The sequence below is a fragment of the Periplaneta americana genome, chromosome 2, assembly GCF_040183065.1.
Source record: "Periplaneta americana isolate PAMFEO1 chromosome 2, P.americana_PAMFEO1_priV1, whole genome shotgun sequence".
Taxonomy (NCBI): Eukaryota; Metazoa; Arthropoda; class Insecta; order Blattodea; family Blattidae; genus Periplaneta; species Periplaneta americana.
The window spans coordinates 63,502,536-63,529,097 of record NC_091118.1 but is presented as its reverse complement, the minus strand read 5'-3'; the positions used below and the strand labels follow the sequence as shown (position 1 = coordinate 63,529,097).

Below are 26,562 nucleotides of genomic sequence, written 5' to 3'. Positions count from 1 at the left end.
ACCTATAAGAACAGCCACTTAGATGTAGACTAATAAAGACAGCTGTCAAAGACTGTCTAGATAAAGAATGCCGTGGGTGTACGATTACAGAAAAAACAAAACATATGCTGTAAGTTAGTGATGTCCAATCTGCGGACCACCACAGCGTAGCTCCGAGTCTAAAATTATTTCACTGTAGCAATAATTAAAGTAACAACATGGAAATTAAGATATTCATTATTCGACGTAGAATACACCTTATTCCTTAGCGAGATTGGGCACCCGTTCCGGAATTCGTGGTGAAATAATAATAATAAAAAAAAATACAGAATTTGAATTGCTTATCATACAAAACTATGAGCCACATCAGTATGATGTTATTAGCAGTGGCGTAGCATGAAATTTTGAGCAGGGGAAGCTAACTCAAGTTGTCTTTCATGCAATACGAGAAAACATATTACAAAAATACAGTCTTAAAATAAATAGTAGTCAATTTCAAGTCAGCAGTCGAAGATTCGTTGGAACATCATAAGTAACACCAATAAGGCATGACCTCAAATGAGACATAATAAAATACGATTTCACGGTTTACACATATCTCTTAACAAATAGACACGTATACGTATAGCATTAGCTCACTCCCTGTCATACTTAGAGAAATCACAATATTAGTATCATTACGTAAGTATGCGTCTGTCTTTTGGTTGTGTCCTTCATTGACAGCAAGGGAGTCGGTCATTTGTTTTTTAAATCACACTTTTGTTCGTAAGTCAGTCTTGATAATACAATTGTCCTAAAAAATTCAAGTAAATTAGTGTCAGGAACTGTTATTTCGCTCATTATTTATTATATCAGCCACAATGCACACTAACACTTCAACTGAACACAACTGAACACAACTGACGAATAGGGATAACTCGGAAACTACTTATTTTAAATATTAAAGCTAGCTTCTTTTCGAGCCTTGCGACTAGGGTAGTTTAAAAGGGATGGAAAATCTGCGGGGTGGATTACACAGAAGAAACCGGTCTGCTTGGAAGCTGGTGTGTGCAGGCTTCTTTTTACTGCTGCATCACAAATAATCCTGAGCTGCCGCATCACAATATTTAACGCGTAAATATAAATTCTATTAAAATTAATGAATAATTTTCTCCATAAACTGCAGGTTTATTATGAAATTATTATTAACTGGGGAAGCTAAGCTTTTTAGCTTACATTGACGCTACGCCACTGGTTATTAGTAGTTAGACCAATCTAACTTATGTGAACACGCTCAATGACACAAACTGCTCTCGCTAGAGGCATAAGATTGCCTTAATTACGTACTTTAACTGTGCTGCTCAGCCTCTCTTAGTAATATCTCGGCATCGAGAGCAACTATAGACCTGTGCGGCGACTCGTTTGATTTTAAATCGCGAGTTATGCAGTATTAATGTTATAATAGACACGTACGATGCACTTTGAGAGAACCAGAATAAAAAAAAATTGTTGTGAGCTGGGGTTAATTTCGGAATGTTGCTTCACATGACGGGAAATTATACTTCCCGTCATGAATTACATCCCTTATCACAGATCCATACTCTGAATTCGTAAATCGAAACAAAACTAAAACATTCAAACCAATTTTGAACATTTTCTTTTGTAACACATTTATTTTAACAATTTATTTTGTTACCATAGCAACGTTTGTTATACAAAACAATTGATAGCTTGTGCAACCATGGAGAATAATACAATCTTTCAGATGGTACACAGAAAAATGCAGGGTGTCTTTTAAAAATGTTTCCGATGACGACACAACTCGCACAACAGTGATATCAAGAATGGTTTGTTTTTGTGAAAAAAGTGTCTTTTAAAATATACTGGTTGACGTGTCCGAGCATTTTTCGAAAACCATTTCCATTTAGCTGTAGCAGAAAATATGGAAAATTTAACATGTAACAGAACTTCAAAAATCATTTATTGAATATTATCACAATTAAACTATGTTTTTGTAGCTGTGAAGAAAGAGAGAAGGTTGGATGGCTGCTAAACATTGTAGAAATTATTTGCTTCCTTCAAAATTCGCAAGAGTCTTACTAATATGTTACCAATAAGTTTTTGAACTGGTTCCGTCACTGATAACAGAGCATGGATAAAAAATATCTTTTATATGCAATAAACACCCCAAGGAACTGTTCCTGTAACTTCTCAGTGCAAGATTTCACCTGGTTTTGTCAGAGTATGTTACACAGAGTGTATTGAAATTAATAGCGAAAACTGAAACAGTTGAAAGTATACGATAATAGAGGGAAAAAAGTTTCAGTAAACATGGGTCCTCAAAAGAATCGTTTACAAGATAATTGAGAATATTTGGTTACAAGCCGCCACTGACTTCATTCGTTGTAAACATCATATGCTTTACTCGTTGCGCACTAGAAGCGGTCCGCGATGTGCTCTTGTTTACAAAACTGAACATTGCCAAGAGGTAAAACATCTCATTTTAACAGGTAAGAGTGTACAGTAAATTGAAGTAGTATTGCATTCCTTGTTAAGTTAAGCCATGAGTGAAATTTGAGCGGAATTAAATGGGGAATTAAACGAAAAGTCTACATTTCAAATAAATTTGTACTAACTCGGACGATATTTCATGACGTCAGTAGCGGCTATTTGGTTAGAAGCCGCTTCTATTATCGTATACTCTCAACCGTTTCAGTTTTCGCTATTAACTTTTGGTATACTCTGTATTATACATAAAGAGTGAACCGTAAGTAATGTCATTAATTTTAGGGTGTTATTCTTTTCGTTCTCAAAAATGAATTTTACAATGTTACATTTGAATAATTTCAAGGAAAAATTGTTCCGGGGCCGGGTATCGATCCAGGGATCCTTCGCTTAGCGCGCGAACGCCAGATTTGCATAATACATTCGTTACTGGAGGTACGTTAACAGAAAGCCACAATTTAAGTCACATACCGTAGTATTTGTGTGCACTCATAGTTGAGTTCTGGCGTCTTGTCAGCTCATTTGAGTTGTATGGATACAAAGGAAAAAAAATAAAATTGTGACGGTGTCGTGTATAGTTCCTGGGCTAGCTCAGTCGGTAGAGCGTTCGCGCGCTAAGCGAAGGGTCCCGGGATAGATACCCGGCCCCAGAACAATTTTTCCTTGAAATTATTCAAACCTGCTTTACAGGGAGCCACTACCTGAAAGCCAGATTTGCATAGTGTTACATTTGTTCGGACCAAATTTCTGCACATTTAAAGGAGAAAAATAAAATTCGTTCAATAATTTCATTATCATAATACACTGTTTTTTAAATTGGCTGAGAATACTGGGAATTAAATCAATGGTTTCACGCTATGAAATGTTTCATATAAAACAATTTTCTTATCGAAAAGGAAGCGAAACCGAGCAAAATTGTATCAAATTTTTTGTTTGAAATATCTCAAAGAATAACCCCCCCCCCGAATTTAACGATATTACTTACGGTTCACTTTGTTTATTGTCCTATGGCAGGGAACGTAAGTTGTTATTCGTCCCGATTCTACGAGCGGGCACGTACTTGTCTCTAGTGCTGAGAAGCGTAGACAAGCGACGCGACGCGTCCCAATTTCTTGGCCAAACATCTAGAGACGTTTGAATTAATTTGAACGTAACAAAGTCGAAACAAAATGTTCTTGGAAATTAAATAAAAAAGATTAATTCTTATCGTTATATTTGGCAACCCTACTGCAGTTACTGGGAGATGGAATGCAGCTATCCATTTAGACGTGAGTTGGTGTGCATTCACAGGTGAGCCGGTGAGGCGATCTTGCCAAACTGCGCAGACTTTCAGTCCAATTTCATAATTAACCATGCACTTAATTACAAACGCATAATATGATTTTTATTTTTTAATGTATTCTATTGTAGCGTTCAATCTGCAAAGTTACATTACTTCTACCCTGTACAGTGTACTCACGATAAAAAAAATACATATGGTTCACATCATGGAAGGGCACCCTGCGTCTCAGAGTACAACAATCAGTGGTACAGGGAAAAGTTGGGAGGAGTGGAGATGTAAACACAGCTGTCTCGGACCGTTCTCTTGCGGATTCAGGTACACAGCCGTAGCAACTTCACTTAATTTTATCACTTTAGTGGTAAAAAAAATCACAATTAATCGAACTGAGCAGCTTGAGCGAGCATATGTCCCTTAACGTATAACTATACATAACCATAATGTACGTACAGTGTATCGAATATATTATTATTCCGATAGTTATGCATTCATTTCTTTAATTGAATACGCAAATTGATTGCGATTTTTTTTCTGAACAGCACCAGGGTTCGCCCTACTATCTACTGTAAGTAAAATCATCAGTTCAATCTTTGGAATTTACATTTAACTAGTTCATTTTGGTACTTTAAAATTAACAGAAATTTTCATACTTTCTACATCGTTCAATCTCAATATTCATTATTTTATCTGTAGTAAATTGATATCTTATTAACTTAGTATTAGTGAATTTCTACACTTGTGATTATTTCGAAAACCTGAGATCACATTCTAAGTAGGAATCCCTCCTATCCATTAGCAAGTACAGTTTATAAATCATATCAGAGAGTTAGGAAGTATAACGCAGTGTCTAATTCGTTTGTTTTATCTTGATAGAGATTATAACTCGCGATTATTTCAAAGATACAGTAAGCCATCCGCCCTTGTCGTGGCAAGTGGCACGACAAAATACTGGTGTCAGATATGATAGAGCTCAACAATAAATTTTGGTGTCAGATATAGTATAACAAAAATTGGTGTCAGCAATGGGCATAACAATATTACTGTCTGCAGATTTCTTCAAAATCTGATTCTTCATTCGTGAGAACGATATTTAATATTGCTAACAAATGTTCATTGCTCAAATGAGACCTACGTTCTGATTTAACATATTTCATTAAGGAGAATAATTGCTCACATAGATATGTGGAGTCCACACCTGTGGAGAAACGGTCAGCGCGTCTGACCGCGAAACCAGGTGGCCCGGGTTCGAATCCCGGTCGGGGCAAGTTACCTGGTTGAGGTTTTTTCCGGAGTTTTCCCTCAACCCAATACCTGCAAATGCTGGGTAACTTTCGGTGCTGGACCCCGGATTCATTTCACCGGCATTATCACCTTCATTTCACTCAGACGCTAAATAACCTGAGATGTTGATACAGCGTCGTAAAATAACCCAATAAAAATATATATGTGGAGCACAATATGGCTAACATTTTGGAACCAAATTTACGAAGGTTCGGGTCTTTTGAATTTGACAGTATTTAAAAAATGCTTGAGCCATATAGACCTCGACACCTACAACCTAACGTACAATCTCTTACTACAATATAATTTTTAAAGAAGAAACACGTTAATTCAAGACAGATATGATATGAATCCTCAATCTACAGTATAACGTGTAGTGATCATCAAAACGTTTCATCAGGATCGCGTTTAATTTATATTGTAAGTAGTCCTATATCTAAGATTAGAAGTTTCATTCATATTGAATGTGAATGAATGTATATTTGTCTTTTGGTGAGGAGGCACTTCACATTATTAGTATACAGTGCCGACTCACCGTTTTACACGCCTCACGTACAAGTCATTTAGGAAATTACTAATTTTTAATTTATTACTGCAATTCTTTCACTAGTCTTTTCTTGTCTCTCATCAATTCTTCCACAAGTTTACTCCTAACCCATTATTATACCAAAAATACTATAACCTCCTCCTGTATGACACATTCCCACTCACTCAACATCTCTAATTATTTGCACTTTTCACTACTCACTTTTCCACAGTGCTACTTTTTAGGTCTTAGTTTTCTTTTCTCACGATTTATTTCCCCTCCACACCATTTCCTTAAGTCATACTGTTTTTTCACCTTGTTTTCCCCTCTTCCTTCATCACTACTCCCTGAACTATCTCCTACTTGCGTTACTCCACTTCTCGTCAGCCTCGATGTTTAATTCATATTACATTATAAGGTTTTATTTCATGTATACTATTTGCGTGTAGGCCCTACGTTTCTTTCCAGCATAATATGATTAATAACGTGACAATCTTGTAGAACCTATGCGATATATAATTTCGGAAGAAGCATTTAGTACATAATTTTTCGGTATGATTATTTTAAAATACTTTGATTTTCAGTACAGTAAGATACAATCTCTTCTTACAATATGATTTGTAATGAAGTCTCCGGTTACTTGAAGAAGGACATGGCATGAATCCTCAGTCTGCAGCCTAATAATGTATATAAGTTAGTGATCATCGAAACGTGTCATCAGAAAGGCAAGTTCTGTTTTTTAATATGTTTTCTATATTTAAGATTGGAATTTTATTTCGGATTAAATTGTAATGTTTTTTTTTCCTATGAATATTATTCCTATGAATATTAGCAATTCTTCAGAACTTGTGCGATAATTTAATTCGAAACGTGTATGAAGTACAAGTTTATTTTCAGTGTATGTATTTTAAAAAACTTTGATTTTCAGTACAGAAAGGAACAATAACGTAGAATCTCTTGTTACAATATGATTTGTAAAGGAACATCACGTTAATTCAAGAAAGATGTCATGAATCCTCAATCTATAGCGTAACATATAAGTTTAGTGGTAATCGAAACGTATCATCAAAAAGACCAGTGCTATGTTGGAATTCGAAGTATAATTCGTATCTATACTAATAATAAATCTGTAGCCGAAATTTTTCTGGTAATTTTCGATTTTCCAAAAATAATTGGTCCTAACATATATAATTAACCACCTTGAAACCGAAAATCGCTTTTTTGAAATTTTTGTTTGTATGTCTGTCTGTCTGTCTGTATGTTTGTTACCTTTTCACGCGATAATGGCTGAACCGATTTCGATGAAAATTGGAATATAAATTAAGTTCGTTGTAACTTAGATTATAGGCTAAATGGCATTCAAAATACTTAATTTAAAAGGGGGGTTATAAGGGGGCCTCAATTAAATAAATCGAAATATCTCGCTTATTATTGATTTTTGTGAAATATGTTACATAACAAAAGTTTCTTTACAAATTATTTCCGATAAGTTTTATTCTCTGAAAAATTTTGATAGGACTGATATTTAATGAGATAAATGAGTTTTAAAATTAAAATAACTGCCATCTAAGGCGGTGTATTGAATTAAAAAACAAATGACTTCGTCTATAAGGGGCCTTGGACACAACAATCGAAAGCTATGAAACATAGCCTACAGACAATGTTTCTGTATTTGTATGGTAATATCGGAAGCTAAATTAACCGATTTGTATAATTAATTATTATTTCATCATTAGAAAGTGTAGTTTCTCTGGATGGACATAATGCTATAATGTTATTACAGTAACTTGTGAGTGAAATGAGGACAGGTAAGATTAAAATAGCTTCTTATGTACAGAAAACTTGATAGGTTATTCTGTATATTCATTTCCTCTATTTCTTATAATAATGTTTATGAACATATTCATTTTTATCTCAGAGAATTAACGAACAACGAGAGTGTATTGATTTAGTATGCAGTAATAGTACGTTAGCTTAGCAATCCATTATTTTATAATTCAAATTTTAACTATGCTCAATTGAATCGTGTTAAAATACATAAACTACATATGCAATAAATGCAATGCAAAAAAATTGGGTAATGAGCCAAGCAGATTATGTTGCGCTGTTGTAAAAGTTGTTCCTCCTGAGATTCAAGAGCTCCCACAACAAATTAAAAACTTTCTAATTCGAGTACATCCGTTATCAACACACTTTTTCATAATATAATATAATATAATATAATATAATATAATATAATATAATATAATATAATATAATATAATATAATATAATATAATATAATATAAACATAATAATAAATCTGTAGCCAAACTTTTTCTGTTAATTTTCGCTTTTCCAAAAATAATTGGTAACAACAATTAAGAAACATGTTAAAGGAATTTTCATTGCACCAAATGAGTGGTCTCTGGATCAAAATGATCGCATTTTAATATTTTAAATACAATATAAATTAAGTAACATATTAAACTATTTATCCTTCTATCAAACACGAATGTTCCCTGGATCAAATGTCCTATTTTAATTATGTAATTACTTTATATTTATTTCTAACGGGTGCAGCGGAGCGCACGGGTACGGCTAGTTACATTATAAAGTTTTATTCCATGCATATTATTTGCGGGTACTTTTATTTCCAGCGCAGTATTTTTAATAACGTGGCATTCTTGTAGAACTTATGCGAAATTTAATTTCGGAAGGAGCGTTTAGTAGATAATTTTTCAGTGTGATTATTTCAAAATACTTTGGTTTTGAGTACAGTAAAATACAATAACGTAGAAACTTCACTGCAATGTGATTTGTAATGAAGTCTGGCGTTAAATATAGACATAGCATGAATTCTCAATCTGCAACCTAAGGTATAGTGATCATCGAAGCGTTTCTTAAGAAAAGCCAGTTCTATCCTGGGATTATAAGTTTAATTGGTATTACATTATAAGATTTTATTTTATGCATATTATTTGCGTGTACTTTTGTTTGCAGCATTATATTATTAATAACGTGGCAATTATTATTTAAATTCCGAAGGAGTATTTAGTACATTTTTAGTTGTTCTTTGCAAAACGTGTTATGTCCACTGATAATACACTCAGGGACAAAAAAAAAACCGGACACTTTAATATTTGTTGGTATTTTGCAAAATATTATCTTCTCATACAATATTATGGTAGCCATCTGTTGTTATGGAGATGTGTATACATTGTTGGTTGTTTTTTGTTTTATAAACAAGCCATTACAACCAAATATTCCAATTTTGCTTTCGGAGTCTCAGCTATAACAATTTTGTCTCAACCATTTTGTGCTTCATTATCGTTATCATTCGTTATTTCTTTATTTTTAAATTTTGTGAGTTTAAGTGGGGTTGTAACATTTGTCTTAAAACAAGATGCGACCTGAAGATGTGGCTCGAGCTGTAGCCCTTTACGATGATGGACGCAGTATACGTTACATTGCAAATGTTATGAATATGGCTAGAAGCACAACCCATGATGCCATAAAACGGTATAGAGAGACCCTAGAATATTCCAGAAGGCCAGGTTCGGGTCGTCCAAGAGCTACAAATCCAAATGAAGACAGGTGTAGGGTGTTGAGAGTTCTTAGGGAGCGCAACCTGCCAGCTACTAGTGTAGCCCAGCAATTTGTTAACATGCATGGACGCCCAATTTCGGCCAAAACAGTTAGAAGGAGGTTGAAAGCAAGTGGACTGATATCAAGTAGACCTGCAACTGGTCCCAGACTTCTCAGGATGCATCGAGTTGAACGACTGCGTTTTGCAAATGATCACAGGGATTGGAGAAATGGACAGTGGAACTATGTTCTGTTCACCGATGAGTCCCGTTTCAATCTATGCTCACCTGATGGACGTGAAAGAGTTTGGAGAAGGAGGGGAGAACGATTTTCACAGTGTTACATTTCCGAAAATGTGCCGTATGGAGGTGGTGGAGTGATGGTTTGGGCAGGAGTGTGTACGGAAGCTCGTACAGAGTTGGTTTTTGTTGAAAATGGAAGACTAACAGCTGATAGGTATATAAATGAATGTTTGGCTGATCATGTTGTGCCATTTGGCCAATTTGTAGGCGATAATTTTGTTTTAATGCATGATAATGCACGGCCGCATATTGCCCATGCGGTCGGAGATTATCTCAAAGAAGTGGGAATCCATGTTCTTCCATGGCCAGCAAGGAGTCCAGACATGAACCGAATTGAACACGTGTGGGACATGCTGGGACGGCGTGTTAAGAATAGACACCGAGACCAGAATCGTTACAAGAGTTGAGGCGAGCACTTGGCGAAGAATGGGAACTTATTCCCCAAGAAGACATTGCTAACCAAATTGAGAGCATGCCAAGACGTATGGATGCAGTTATTCAAGCCAGAGGGGGTAATACCCCTTACTAAAAAGAGTTTTTAATGTTTAAGGCACCATAAAATGATAAAACAGTTAGACCAAACGATGCCATAGTTATACGCCCTTTGTAATTTTTTGTAAATTTTCTCATCAGAGATTTTTATTTTTTTCAAATGTTGTCGTATAAGGTGCTAAATGAAACATTATTTTGTTTAAATGGGTTTTGTTTCATTTTGAAATAATTGGCAACAAAATACAAGCAAATATAGAAGTGTCCGGTTTTTTTTGTCCCTGAGTGTATTTTGTTGGTTTTTTTTTGCGACATGTTGTTCCTTAATATCTTCTCTATCGATAAAGCTACAAATAAAGCGACTAAACGTGTTCTGTCCATGGTAGAAAAAGATTGAAGAAGTTAGGTGCAGATGCAAGGAATGTTTTGTCCTCCTACTATACAGTTACATAATGTATTAATTCCTCAAATATGTAAAATGTCTTTTGTTCAATCATAAATCCTCTGTTACCACTATTACATCTGCAACCAAAGTAATTACTGTTCAATAAATGATTCCTTTGTGTATAATTCATGCTATTTATTCTTTGTTGTGGTACCATGTTATTTTAATGATTTGAAGAGAATTTTAAAAAGAATGTTGTAATGTTTTCAGCATTGAAGAACAGCTATGTACTGATTATTGTTAACAGGAAAAGTGCTTTTGTAGATACGATTGGAGTTTTAATAGTTGCCATTTAATACAGTGAATTGGCAGTAATAATGAATGAAGAAAATAGAGTGGCAACCTCAAACAACAAAGTAACATCTGCTGCTCCCGACAGAGCTCGAAAAAAGACGAGAAATGAACAATCCTTGAAAGGAAACAAGGTGAAACGAATGAGGTTAGCTATGTTCAGTTACTGCCTACTGTATTCAAATATTAGTATAAATAATTTATTTTATGCTCTATGATAAATTGTTTAGTTTATTATCGTTTCTATAATGCATGTAATTTTACAATATTACTTTATATTAATGAATTAAATATAGTATTCAATTCATTAATATGTCACATCAACGGACGTATATACGTCACCAAACATCTTAAGATGAAGATTACTTTATATTGTTTCAGATACACTGCAAACGTTTCCCAAGACCCCCAAATTGTCAGCATCCACAAATTGAAAATTCAGATGCTTTGAATTTACATTACAGGATGTGAGATTAATCAACTAGAAGTTCTTCCAGGAGCCAGATCTACATGCAAAATGAAATGGTTCTGAAGTATGTGACGCTGCTATCACCAAAACGCAAACAATCTCGCACGAATTCTTTCAGCAAGTCTGTATCAATAAAATGTTACCGAGTAAATATGAAGAGAGGATAATGTTCACTCAGGTATGTACAGCTGTCAAAAGAAAAAGTGGCCGCTCTCCTGAAACAAAGTTCCCTTCGGGTATCTTCGCTACAATTCGGAGACAGGCGATGTTACATGTTGTTGGACCACGTTGCCTGATATCTACAGTTATAATTGAAGTAGTCTGTGTGTTATTCGATAGTGTAATGGAAGTGTTCACGCCTCTTATTCATGAGGTCCTGCGTTCGACTACAACCTCGTGCTTTTTATGTTCTTTTTTGTTCTGTTTTTGAGAGAGACAAACTATGTATAATTGCTCCTTTCCCTTTTTCGATTATTTTAGTAATTAATATCAGGTTCATTAATATATTATGCCATGACTTTATCATTATGATATTGTGGCTGCAAATGGAAAGAAAAAAGATTTTATTCTCAATAAAAATATCTTTCGTGGCATAAACAAAACAAATTTACTGGCGTCGGCCTTAAAATATTCAAACAATTAAGCGTTCAAAAAACAAAACAAAAAGCCATAATTAAATATTTACTGTAGTCTATCTTCCTCTTATCTCGATCATCTTGCAGTCGAGTGGGCATGGAATTGACTAGTCTTTGCAAATAGCGACTGTTGTTAGACACGATATTCCAGGCATTCTGAACATACATACTAGAGCCGGTCAAATACGCATTCAGTCTCGCTCGGATCTCGCTCCCGAAGCTCTCCATTCCCGTTGCTTCCACAACGGCACTGCGGAGGAGTGGGAGGGGAATGCCAAGGACTGCACGGGAGTAGAATGCAAGCGGGAGCGAGCGGGAGTCCCGTAGTCTCGCATTTCACATAAGCAGAGAAGTACAGTACAGTCTTCATAAGTAAAATAATGTGTACAATGGCTGCGGAAGCTAAAGAAAGTGTATTGAATAAACTAGCTGATGGAACTTACATTCTACTAGATAAACCGGGTGTAAGTCGGGGTAGCAGTAGCTGGGAGAACTTCAGGGTAAGCATTTTATGAATCCTTGGTGCTTAAATTGTAGCATAGAATTTACGGAAATTAAGTTATGCTATATTTTACTTTGACTAATTATTTCGAAATAATATTCCTCTTGTAATCATGAAATTTTGTATTATTTTGAACGCTAAAAGCCACGGAGATATTTCACTTATAGAATACATTGTAATTTATATATTTTTTAACGATTTCAGTTGGTAGTTCAAAAGGACACAAATGCTCCTGTTGGCTATGTTCATTGTCAAAGAGAGGGTTGCAACACATTGCTTATTTATAACGGTAGCACTTCGGGAATGTTGAGACATAAATGTAAAGAAAACAGGCATTCAACAAAGAACGAAGTTTCTAAGGCTGCTAGAACGGCGGTTAGAGACAAATGTGTGTCTATGTGTGTAATGGACCTCCGTCCCTTCAATATTGTCAGCGGCGAGGGGTTCATTAATCTCTCTCAAGAATTAATTAATACAGGTGCCAAATATGGACAGATCAGTGCTAAAGATGTTTTGCCTTCCTCGAGGACTGTGTCTCGACATATCCGAGATCTGGCTGACCAAGTCAGAGATGAAATGATTCCTAAAGTAAAGGAAGCTATTAATAGAGATCAATGTGCAATGACATGCGATCTCTGGACTGACAATTATCGGAAGATTCATTACCTGACAATCACATCGTCCTATATAGAGGAGTGTGAGAATAAATGGGAGTTAAGGAACAACGTGCTCCTCACGACAAAATTCCCAGAGGTCACTAAAACTGGTGCAAACATTCTCACGGAAATATATGAGCAAATGGCGGAGCTAGATATTACTCCCACACAGTTACAAAACGTTACCTTTGTGACAGACCAGGGACCCAATATTAAGAAAGCTCTGGAAAATCACAAACGATGTCCCTGTATTATGCATTGCACTAATACAGTATTAAGACACACACTGAATGAGAAGTTCTTAAGTGATGAGATTCCTGATGTGTTTCATTCCATCCAGACCGCACGTAAAGTCGTTGGCTTCATGAAACGCTCCGGTTTAGTCACTAGACTAGAAAAATCATTGCTTCCTGACATCGAGACCAGGTGGAATAATGTTTATATGATGTTAGATTCGTTCCATAACCAGAGAGATCAGATAAAGAATATTTTGAAAGATGTAATGAAGGAGGAAAAGATGACATTTTACCACGGAGAAATAATGGAAAAGATAATTAATTTCTTGAAGATTTTCAAAGAGGCCACAGATGACTTGGAAGGCGCAAAAGAACCGACCTTGCCATTTGTTGTACCATGGGTTTTTAAATTGTTAGATTCCTGCGAAATAACTGCTGATGATGATGAGATCATGAGGAAATTAAAGAAACGGACAGAAACGTTCATAAATGTAAAACTTCTGAATGAACTGCATGATAGACATTACTTGGCCACTTTCCTTCATCCATCTTTCAAGGAACTTTTAGTTCTGAGTGAAGATAAAAGAGAGGAAATTCACGAAAATGTCCGAAAGATCTTAAATACAGTAAAAGTAGTGGAAGTGAATGAGGATCCCTTGCCCTCTCCCTCAAAGAAATTTCGAAAATGGCGCTCTGCCATATCAAATCACAGAGACGAGCTGGAAAAGTACATGAGCATGAATACTACAGATGATGATTGCAAAAATCTTCTGTCTTGGTGGAAGTTACATGCAGGCTCTTTCCCGAAACTTGCTAGATTAGGAAAAGAAGTTTTCTGCATTCCCGCAAGCAGTGCTGCAAGTGAAAGGAATTTTAGCAGGGCAGGACTGATCGTATCGGAGAAACGAAGCTCTATTGATCCTGATCGTGTAAATGATATATTAATTATTCATAATAATAAAAGAGCCAACTGAATGGATTTGAACAGTGATTTCGAAGTCTAATTGACTGGTAGCTTCTAAGTTCTCATTAACAAGATTATAATGTAGGAGTAAGTACAAAAGTGAGGAAAGGATACATTTATTTTCAATTTTTATACCCATATGTACAATAATAATATGTATTGAATATTAGGCCTACATTTTATTTACTAATTTGCATTGCATTGAATAAACTTTTTTGTTTTATTAGTTTGAATTAGTATTAGTTAATGTGTGAAGTTTTGTTTCAATTGCTGTGACTTGCTATTTATGGATACCTGTAATAATAACATTATTAATATTCATCACAGCCTGTGTAACCATACAACTGTGTGAATGTGATATTGTGCCTTACGTTTTGAATGATATTGTACTGGCCAAACTTAGACGACCCAGCACAGAGGAAGAAGTCACATCATCATGTTATGCAGTTGGCCGCGTCCGATAACTCAATTGTTTTATAACAGCTTGCCAAAAATAGACGGCCTCAGCAGGAGTAGAGAGGTCAGCTTATCTTGCCGCAAGAGATAACTACTAACTTCTCTGTTAAAAAAAAAAAAACATCTTATTTGCCTCATCCCAGCGGCTGGGCTAATTCAGAGTCATAATGTGACAACGCTGCATAACTAACAGGCATGTACCGTATAATTTAATACGTTTTGGGTAAGGCACGAGTCAGCAGAGTGGTGTGCGTGAGGTCGTCTAAGTTGGCAAGAACAATAAGCCTGTATATTACAAGTAAAAAAATAAATTATGTAGTACTGTAGACCTAAATAAAATCTTGTATTCCGAAAGCACTAAACGTGTGTTTAGAATTTACAGCAATTTATTTATTTAAATGTTTTATACATTTATAATTCAGTAATAATAATAATAATAATAATAATAATAATAATAATAATAATAATAATAATAATAATAATAATAATAATACACAATGTTTATTCGTTAAAGAAGGAATATACTTTCACTATTGAAAAACTTAGTAGTAGTAGTAGTAGTAGTAGTAGTAGTAGTAGTTTTATTTTTAGTTTGCCTGGCAGAGTTAAGGCCATAAGGCCTTCTCTTCCACTCAACCAGGTTTCAATATACATGAAACACAAAATCATGAAATACAAAATTATGTATCGCTGTCACCGCACGCTTCAACCTTTCCTATGTGGCACAAACACTGCATAACTTCGTCACCGTATTCGCTGCGGGAATCCCGGGACTTCTCATTGCCGAGCTCTTGTTACCGGTACACGAGACTCCCGTGGCAGCACTCCCTTTCAGCCGCTCTCGCTTGCGAGAGCGAGCGGGAGTACGACGGTGTTTGACCGCCTTTAATACATACATAAGTGTTCTGTCCATGGGCAGGTCTTTCATTGCAAACCCAGCAATCTCCAATCTTTCCTATTTTCTGCCTTCCTCTTAGTCTCCGCATATGATCCACATATCCTAATGTCGTCTATTATTCTTTTCAACCAGTTTCAGCATCATTCTTTCTTCACTCACTTTTTCAAACACAATTTTATTTCTTATTCTGTCTGTACACTTCACACGCACCGTTCTTCTCCACATCCACATGTCAAATGCTTCAATTCGTTTCTCTTCATTTCGTCATAATGTCCATGTTCCTTCCCCATACAATGCCACACTCCACACAAAGCACTTCACTAGTCTCTTCCTTAGTTCTTTTTCCAGAGGTCCGCAGAAGATCCTTCTTCTTCTATTAAAAGCTTCCTTTGTTCATGTTTGCAGTTTTTCTTGGTAAGGACAGGGCTAAATGCGGTAACATCCCGTTGCTTTCCGCACACCACTAGCTCTTTCGCATCTTATTAGATTCCAGGGAGCCCAAGCGTGGAGATGAGGAGAGTGGATTTGACTAATTGGGCCCTCCGGACTTCACCGAAAGTCACGGCAAGGGTTAAATATTAATTCTATCAGGATGTTTGACCCGATCAGAGACCGGGAAATCTCAATTAGCTTTTGCCCCCCGCATCCTGGACTAGCTTCTACGAATCATCAGAAAATCTTAGAGTGTGATTGGGCCAATTTTTCCGAAAATGTTTCCACACTTTTGCCCTCGTAGCTCAGCGGACGAACGTCGGAATTTAGATGTCAACGTCTCAGGTTCAATTCCTAGTTACTCCTTTTCATTTTATTGTGGTTCACGATAGTATAATGTAAAAATACAAAAAGAAAAACTAATACCAGTATTATGCAACTGGATTTTTCCAAACCTAATATTAAATTTATGTTATTTATATCGCTAAAGAACGATCACAATATAAATAACTTGAATATTATTTATACAGTATCACTAAAGAACGATCACAATATAAATAACTTGAATATTATTTATACAGTATCACTAAAGAACGATAACAGAATATAAATGATAAATATCGGTTTGTTTAATTAATATAAGATATTATATAATACGTATTTAATTATCTAAATAAAATAACCTATTTTACAAAGAAAGATGGTTATTTGTGTTATAATAATTACCTACATAAAATACAGATTATTTATATTGCGAAAGAACAATAACAATATAAATAACTTGAATATTATTTTATAATGCTAATGAAGGAAAACAGAATATAAATGATAACTTGAATATTATTTATATCGCTAAAGAACGATAACAATATAAAAAACGTGAATATTATTCATATCGGAATTTCACAGATTTATTACAGATGTATTTAAGAAATTGTAGAAGAATAGTAATTAGTAGACTTCGTGGAATTGCCACGAGAATCGCAATGTTTACTGCGCACGCGGTATAGATTGTATGAGAAGGGTGCGTGCAACGGGTGAAGTATGCCTCTAATGTAAACACTGAGCAGTATACTGCGGTTACAATAAAACCTGTATCCTGCATTCAAGAAATATAATGAATGATCATTGAAGTAGGAAATGTCTAAACATGCAAATACACAATTATTTTGTAGTGAGATATATTAACTCTTAAAATTTAATGTAATATACTCACATCATCCTTGAATATGTGCATTGCAGTGAAGAGTTACGTACATTTTGAGCGACTGCAAAGTGAACCTCCTCCGATGGTCACTCAAACTGTTTTTATAATGGGAAAATGTACGTTCAACAACACACGATGTAATAGGTGCATATTTGAAGAACGGAAAGTCACTACTATTTAGTACACCAACTTCAGATGTCTTGTAGTGACCTGATAGTACATCATTTATAATACGAAGTTGTGAATAGGCAGAATTTTTAGCAATAATGTTTTTCAACTTACATTTCACTTTTTCTGAAATTAGTGAATAGTTAATTTTTATAACAGTTTGTGATACTTTATCCACTATATTAAGGGCTTCTGAGAGTTGTAGTTTAGACGATTCTAACAGGATGATGCTTTTGGACACGAGTTTAAATTAGAATGAATGAACAAATATCTTCCAATAGCTGTTCAGAAGGCAATGATTTTACAGCTGCAACAGCGGAACTGTCTGTGCTATCCAATGCATCAATTACCTCCATTATTTTGCCGTAATATTCTGCATAATAATTAACAGCATCCAACCACGTTCCCGGGTCGTGACTGGCTGCGGGAGTAAGGGTATTCCAGGGGCAATTGTTTGGAACAGCAACACTCTCATTGTAGTATGTTTGATTGAATTCTTGTCTGCACTGAACAAATGTTAAGCTTTGACTATTCCAACCACAGTAATGCAAAAACAAGTGCTTACATAGGTACACCAGAGCGTTTAGAATAGAAAGTGTGGTAACTCGGCAAGGGTCTAATAGGACTTTTAAACCTCCTAGTGTCGCCGCGGCAACTGAGCGAAACATTGGCGTGGCGATCGTTCTAAGATTGCAGTTTTCCTCTTAAGACCGTGGACAGAGCATGTAGAACTCGTTCTGCTATGGAATTAAGAAGATATTTCTTGTGGTGTTCGGGTGATTTTTATTGTGCCGTTTATGTGAGCGAGTAGTAATAAACCTAATTGTTTTGTTCTTGATGTAAATCCAATTATAGATACTCTATAATCTGTAAGGAAGAGACTTTCTTTTAACCATCCATAGACTAGAATATTTTTCAGAAGTGGTGTAGAGCAATTCCACGAACACAGAAGACTGTATGCTCGTTCTTATATCTGTGATATCCATTTTTCTGCGGTTTTGATTGTGATTTTTTAAAATTATGATTTATTTAACGACGCTCGCAACTGCAGAGGTTATATCAGTTTCGCCGGTGTGTCGGAATTTTGTCCCACAGGAGTTTTTTTACATGCCATTAAATCTACTGACATGAGCCTGTCGCATTTAAACACACTTAAATGCCATCGATCTCGGCCGGGATCGAACCCGCAACCTCGAGCATTGAAAGCCAGCGCTATATCAACTGCGCTACCGAGGGCGACTTTTGATTGTAAGAGCCGATAAATTTATTATTGCCAGTAAAGAGGTAGGACTTCCACGCAAGAACTGGCGACCAAAACCGTATGCTATAACACATATTTTCCCAAACTTGCCTCGATATCTTAAAAAAAAGAAAAGAAGAGAAAATATCCAACGAAGAGGACATCAATCCGTTCTCATAACAATGTATCCTTACCAAGTACCATCTGGCTATGACCAATTCCATTGACGCTAAATAATCCAGCAGTTGATACAGCATCGTTAAATATCCGAGTAAAAAATAATTGGATGTGACACCCGAAAATCTGAAGAACACCTTAGTTGATCAAGCGCTTGTATGCATTTATGTACCATTACTCCACACCTGAATGCCCAAAATTATGTCTAGTTACATTGACCGTAATTCCTTCCAGTGAATGAACTCCAGACCAGCATTTCAGCTGTTTAGTGTGAGTTTTTCCAAATCGATGGGTTCGAGGAAAGTGAAAATACAAAAGAATTCAAAGGTGAATGAACGACCATGCAGATACGTTGAACTCAAAGACTCCCCGTCTGCCCTGTACAAAGAATTCTAGCATTACACGATTTTAGAAAATATATGACACGTAATTGACAATATAAAGAACACGTTTGCCTAAGAAAGAACCCTTCAATTATTTAGAGTGACAATTCAGAGCACTAGCGAAATATATTAATTCTTGTGGAATAGCAGATTTAAATATATTCAGACAGAAAAAAATTAACTAGGATCCTCTAGAGCGATATTTTGGAATTAAAAAATGATTATCTTGTGATGATTACCATGGACTTTCTACATGTGAAGATTTTTCAATCTATGTGCCGGTTAAAAAGTGTGCTGTATTAAAGTGCTAATTGTGAACTCCTAATTGAATCCAAGCACCTAGCTTCTACTTCATTAAATATGCATGTTTAATTATTAATTATTTTATTTTTAATAATAGCACTTTAGTCGTAATTAACGTAAAAGTTATTTCGGTAACAAAAGTACAGTATAATTCTACTTTGCATCTAGACTAGAACTTAATCTGGTTTACAATTTTATTACAGTTGTTTATTACGTTTCCACATCATAAGAGATTTCTAATCGAGCATGTGAGAAAGTAATATACCTCATGGAAAAGTCGTTAATTTAATATTCTCCAATAAGTAACATACAACTACTTAATACAGTGCTACCAAATTGTTTTAATTTTACAAAACACAAAATAACCTAGGTATTTCAAAAGATCAAAACTTACATTAGCATAGATATAATATCGAAGCTTAATTTATGAGTCTAAGTTGCACGTAATATTTTTTGTTCCCCTGAATTACGTATAAACCAGATATAACTGCAACTAATGACTAAATAGTAGATAAAAACTATTGGTGAAGATAAAGTGTCTCCTTTATTATATTGCAATCTTTCTTGTGTATAAAAACTATAATTTCATGTCAATGCGTACTTTATAATGCCATAAAAATTTTCAGTTTTGCGATGCTGTACTTTTTCTTTTTTTGCGTATTTCTGGCTGAAGCCGGCATAATGTTCCAGTTTTCGGTTAATTATTATATTTACTATTCAGGGTTGTGTTATATAACTCACAATTTGTTAGTATAGTAATATTACATTTTTAAAGAAGTAAAATATTGTAACTAAGTACTTTACAATACATTCTTATCTAATGGGTTATTTTTAAAAACCTTTTTCATTCACTTGAATAGCGATCTTGAAACTGGGCACTGAAAATAGGGCTAGCGCCACTCGGCTACGATCCACTGAACTAGAGGAAGTAACGTCTTCTACCCGCTCTGGCAGTAGTAAAAAAGTATTGGTGAAAATATAATGTCCCATTTGATATATTATATTATACTTTCTTGTACATCGAAAACTATAATTTTGTGTCAAAATGTACTTACAACAACACAAAAATGTTCAGTTTTGCGAAGCTGTACTTTTTTTTGCGTTCTTCTCTCTGAAGCTGACAGAATGTTCCAGTTTACTGTTGATTATTTTACTCGTATTTACGATTCAGGAGTGAATGATATAACTCAAGAGTAGTTAATGTAGTAGTATTACATTTTTTAAATAAGTAAAATATTGTGATAAACTATATAATACTTTTATCTAGTGGGTATTTTAAAAACATCTGCATTGACTCGAATAGCGCTCCTGAAACTGAGAACAGAAAGCAGAGCGAGCGCCGCTCTGCGACGAACCGCTGGACTAGTGGAAGTATCGTCACTTTCTCTTCTACCCGCTCTGGGTACACATTAGCTGTAGCTGCTCTGTCTATTTGGACCGGTCACAACTCTTAACATGAACTGCTTATACTACGAGACCGGGCGGTCGCTCACCTCCTCTATACTACCGTACATCGGCAACCTGATTGCATGCTGCGTGTGGCAATTCAACGAAGTCTAGTAATTAGTAACAGTGTCCTATTTATTCTTCTTGGAGTCAAATTTGTAACTTTTAAAAGTGTGGTTACTATGTTGAAGTGTATGTGTTGCAACGGATGCTTGATTTGTTATGTATGTGAGTCAGTTATGGGACGCTTGATGTCGTCGCAATGTCGTAATTATAGTTTGATTATGTTTGTGTGACTATTGTGTATTAATTTATGATGTATGGTACGGAAAGCTGCATATTTGTGTTATAGAAGTGTTACATGTGTGTTGTTAATGTTTTTGTATGTTTCAAATTGATAACTGATATTTGTTTTGCAATCGCAATGCCTAATTTACGGATTGTTTATGTTTTGTTTACATCGCGTAAGCTAATTTAATTTTCTTTTCCATTTCTCTTTATGCTTATCTTTTTTGTGTATAAAACTATAGCCCTAACATACATATGTAAAATAGGGCTAACCACCATTGGAGATACAATAATAATTATTATTATTCATATCGTTATAAAACGATAACAGAATACAAATGATGACTTGAATTTTATTCATATCTCTAAAGAACGATAACAAAATATAAATAACGTGATATCCATAGAGAACGATAACTGGATATAAATGATAATTTGAATATCATTTACATCGCTAAAGAACGACTAAAAAATAAAATGAAACCTTGAAGAAGGCTCGAACCCACAACCTTTGAATCAATAAATAAGCACTCTACCGCTGGTCTACGAGGCGCAGATATGGAACACTTTCATAGTTCCGGAACTGCTTGTACAAGCACATGCATCGTGTAACATCGCCGCGACCCGAAGTGGACTTTGAAAATATTCGCTGTTCACGAGTGCGGCCACTTTTTTTTTGACAACTGTACAGAGCGGTCTATGACATTCTCTACAACACTCGGCAGCAAGTGAGCCCGGCACGGTGTCAGCGCTTGTCATTCCCGGTGAACGGGGTCCGCCACAGTCGCACGCTACAGTTTTTCTTTCTCTGTCTCTGCTTTCTCTCTCTTTGCCTGCCCTCAAGGACATAGCGCATGGCCACATTGCAACAGATAGCTGCTCTTCAGTTGTCTATGAGTTCTGTTGACGTTTGTATTGATGTACCTATGTCTTAGATGAAGATAGAAGATTGTGGCTTAATAACTGTGGCTTGTAAACTTTTGTGATGCCATACCAAGCCACAATCTTCATTCTTCATCTAAGACGTACGTACATCAATTCAAACGTCAACGGAACGTGATCACCTCCCTAGTTAAAAATCAAATGACAGTAATAATTCAGAGAAAGGAAAGGTTCCAGTGCTTGCTAATCGGCTCTTATGCTTCATGATTTGTGGTTTATCTGCGAAATATAGATTACCGGCAGGATATTTTTTCACAAAACAGCTTACTGGCTCCCAGTTATACATGCTGATATGTGTGTTATTCATCACATAGAAGAATGTGGCTTTATTCTTCTCTGTTTAGTTACGGATAACCATAAAACTAACGTCACTATGATGAAAAAATTTTCTGGGAGTAGAAGTTTAAAGACTGACCTAACCCACCCAGAAGATCCCAAGCGCTCTCTCTTGATTGCTTTTGACCAATGTCACATTTTGAAAAATCTGAGATCCCTTTTCTTTAGAAAGAATTACAGTATGTTCGATGGTCATGAAATTATAACTGGAGACTATGTAAAGAATTATATGAAATTCAGGAACTGCAAACAATCACACGCGTTCGTTTTCTATCAAGGAAGAATGTAGACCGTACAAATTTTGAAAAAATGAATGTGAGAAGAGCCAAGGAAGTTTTTTCCGCCGAAGTAATATCGGCTTTAAAATTTCTGAAGATAATCCACATGTACCTTCTAAAGCTGAGGACTTTTCATCTTCTGGGGCGACAATAGCTTACATGGAGTACATTTTACGGTGGTTCACCCTCCACGATGTTAGCAGCACAACACACCATAGTCGCATTAGAAATCCAGACAAAATGCACTATTTTTCTATTGACGATGAAAGACTGAACTGGTTGGAAAATGAGTTCCCTCTGTATTTGGAAAGCATAAAAAGGGAGAGTCAGAAATCTGAAAAACAATTTCTAACAAATTAAACTTTCGAAGCATTGATCCTTATAACAGCTTCGACCGTAAAGTGTGTACGCTATTTGTTAAATGGTGGGTTTCATTTTGTCCTGACAAGATCTTTTAATTCAGATCCCATAGAATTATTTTTCAGACAGCAGGTGGCAACAATATGCTAGATTGCAGAGCAGTGACTTTTAGTATGAACAAGATTTTTAAAACTGACTTAATTTCTATACCATTTTCGACAAATGTTGATGTACAAAATAAGTCACTCTCTGTATGAAATAGTGACAGTTTTTCCAAGACCACAGCGACTGAGGAAAAAAAAGGCGCATCAAGTACACTGGCTAATCATATGGTAGAAATTCCGACTGGCTTGGAAGAAACGCAACGAGAGTTATAATATTTAGTTTCTAAAATTGAAATTGATTGTGTTAATTTTTATGCAATTGTTAATTTAATCATTAAAATTATTACAACTATAATACGAGTAGTTTTATGTCTATCTAATTTCATCTTGCAATATTCATGACGCTAGAAAAATATTACTTTTTATTTACTTACAGATCCAAACATAGACAGTATCAGGCTTTCTTCAATAGCCAATGTTGGCGGATATGTGCTAAAGAAACTATTAGCTGATGTGAAGTGCAATTTATGCAGAAATGTAATTGCTACATCTTCCTGCAGTTCTTATGGATTTAATATACAAGCGTGATGTTAGTGGAAACAATTTATATTATCCCACACCTTCTGTTGTAAATGTGTTAACTATTACTTCAGAATGCTGTGAGATACTTGCCGTCGTGTGCTGTGAGGAAACAATTACAATCATATTTAATACCAGAACTAAATAAGTTTTTTACTGCTGCGTGTGAACACTGCGAATCGCAAGACCATTCAACAATTATAGCAAGTGGTGTGTAAATACTTTTTGCCACAGTGTTAAAACGTGTGGCATTTGTTCAAACTGAGGCTTTTCAAAGACCGAAATATTTAAACGCAAAACCGAGCTCTAGGAACAGTCGGTGATCAGCGCCACAGCGGAGCAAAAAGAAACTACGTACCATAACATAGAGAGGTATGTATTGCCAAGGCTGGTAGAGCATAATAATATTGTATAGGAGCGGGCTATGGTTAAGGCAAGCTTTCACAGGTTAAAACACGCTTATTTGAAGAAGTACACAAAATTTAACTGTCAGCAAAACAACAAAGGCATTGGTGGTGTTCCCAACCAGTCACCCATCTAAGTACTGACTACGCTGAAAGTCGCTTGATTTCGGTGATCGGACGAGAACTGAAAGTCCACTTCCTCCCACATTATTATTATATTAAATTTAGTCTCATTAGGTAGAGAAATTTCCAAATTAGGTAACGTATGAAAAAAAAACAACAACAAATTTGCAACATTTGTATAATTTTTATCTCTTGCGTACACTACGTGTAGCCTAAAATTACTATATAAACGCCAATTATACAGTGTTTATTTGTCAGGGAAGACATACTTGGTTAGTAGTGACATATTTTGTGAAAAGGCGAGGTGATAATCACAGTCGGTATCAGAGGCGGCTTTCGAAGGGGGGCTGCGGAGCTGCAGCACCCCCAGACATTTGTGGCTCTTGTCTCGTTTTATGTTGTGAAATACATTTATTATACAGTCTCTATTTTTTAATATTCCGCTCTCATTGACATGCATGCAATCGTTAGTGAAGTCACTTCCTCTCCTGGTGCTGCCAGAGCGAAGCCAGAGACAAGGACTATGGGTGAAGCTACTTCCTCCCCTGGAGCTGCCAGTCTCGTCTCGGATGCTTTGCGCGCTAGTTTTACCCCTCCCCCTGCTGACCCTCGCCGTGAATCCAGAGTTTCCAAGAGCTGCAAAATTTACAGCAGCTTGCTAGTAGCGTGCAGTTTTAAATACATTTTCTTTAATGTTGTGAGTATAACAAGTGCAACAATGTTTAATTCTGTACAATATTTACAGTCTATTCAGTTCAGTATCTTAACAATTCAGGAGAAATGTGAAATTAAGTGCCCATCAGTTGAATCTCATAATGGAAAGAGCCGCTAAACAAAATACAAAGCCTCGCATATTTTTTGCTGATTTATCCAGTATCCCTGCCTTCTTCTCTCGAACTCCACACAGGCTGTATTAGATTAATGTGTTTAAAAGACAATTCCATCAGCTGGGGCAACAAGATGGAGTTTTAAAATAAGAACAGTAAATGTCGTTCATGAGAAGAAGGAGCCATTGCTAGAATGTTTTCAAACCATAATGGAATCTGACACATCTAACATCACAATAAATGAGGCAAGCACCCTGGTGCGTACTCTTGAAGATACTGAATTCAATTTCTGGCTCAGATTTTTCATTTATTGATGTATCATGTAGATTTATTATACAACCAACTACAACATAACCAGTTAGATATTTCTAAGGTTCAAATCTGTATATAAAAAATTAAATTATGGTTTGGTTTATTTAAGGACACTCGCAACTGCAGGGGTTATATCAGCGTCGCCGGTGTGCCGGAATTTTGTCCCGCAGGATTCTTTTAAATGCCAGTAAATCTACTGACATGAGCCTGTTTCATTTAAACACACTTAAATGCCATCGAGCTGGGCCGGGATCGAACCCGCAACCGACTATGCTACCGAGGCCGACTCTCCATATCAAGCTTTGTTAATGCCATGCAGACAATACGGAACGGTGCACAGTTGAGCAGCGAGATCTGTGAAAATGAAAGCCATAAAAAGCGTCGTAATGTCGAAGGGATTCAGACAAGGGATGCGGCAGCCAAGGAAGTGGCTAACAACACCCGATTCCAGTTCATAGATCATCTGATATTATCTTCCCTTCTGTGTTAAGAAAAAATTTGAATGCTACAAAAGCTCATTTCCTGAAAATGACCTAAATGTATGTGTGAAGCTTTTTCCAATGTTCGATAAAGACAAACTCAAAACGGAACTCACTGTGTTGTATCACAGACAAGAATTCAGAAATATCATTGAGGCAGTCGAGCTCTTGCAGTTTCTTCTGAGAACTTGCAAGCCTCATTTTCACAAGTTGTGAAACTACTACGCATAGCTATCACCATACCAATGACAATTTTCGAATCAGAACTTTGCTTTTCGTGTTTGAAGAGAGTAAAATCCTATCTTAGAAAAACGATGAGGGAAGAGAGACTGACCGCATTAGCTGTGTTTTCCATTGTAAATACTTTGTTAAACGGCATATCGGATTTTAATAAGAAGATGATTCAAAAGTTTTCAACCTACAAGACAAGGCGCATGGAACTAATATTTAAATAAGTTAAGTTGCATGGTTTATTTTTTATGCAGCCCCCCTGAATTCAATACCCACGAGCCGCCACTGGTCGGTATATACAGTGAATGTACAGACTCACTGTATATAGTTACTGTGGTGCTGATATCACTGTACAGTGAAAGTGGATCCTTTTGTAGGGAAAAGCGCATAGGGTTTAATGACAAAAAATGTCATTATTAGTTATTAATATTCATTCATGTGTTTGTGTTAAAAATCTGTGTAACGTGTGTATGAAAAACCGTGT

General features: G+C 35.8%; 1 protein-coding gene across 5 annotated transcripts in view; it reads right to left on the bottom strand.

Moving 5' to 3' along the window:
- Positions 1–26,562, bottom strand: part of LOC138694295 (zinc finger protein 70-like) — a 249,443-nt gene that overhangs the window by 34,756 nt on the left and 188,125 nt on the right. The window contains exon 1 of one of the 5 annotated variants that reach the window (XM_069817858.1): positions 3–837. The exons of the other annotated variants lie outside the window; for them this stretch is intronic. The gene's annotated coding sequence lies outside the window, so the exon portion shown is untranslated. Of the gene's footprint in view, positions 1–2; positions 838–26,562 lie in introns of those variants that run through there. 5 annotated transcript variants of the gene reach the window in all.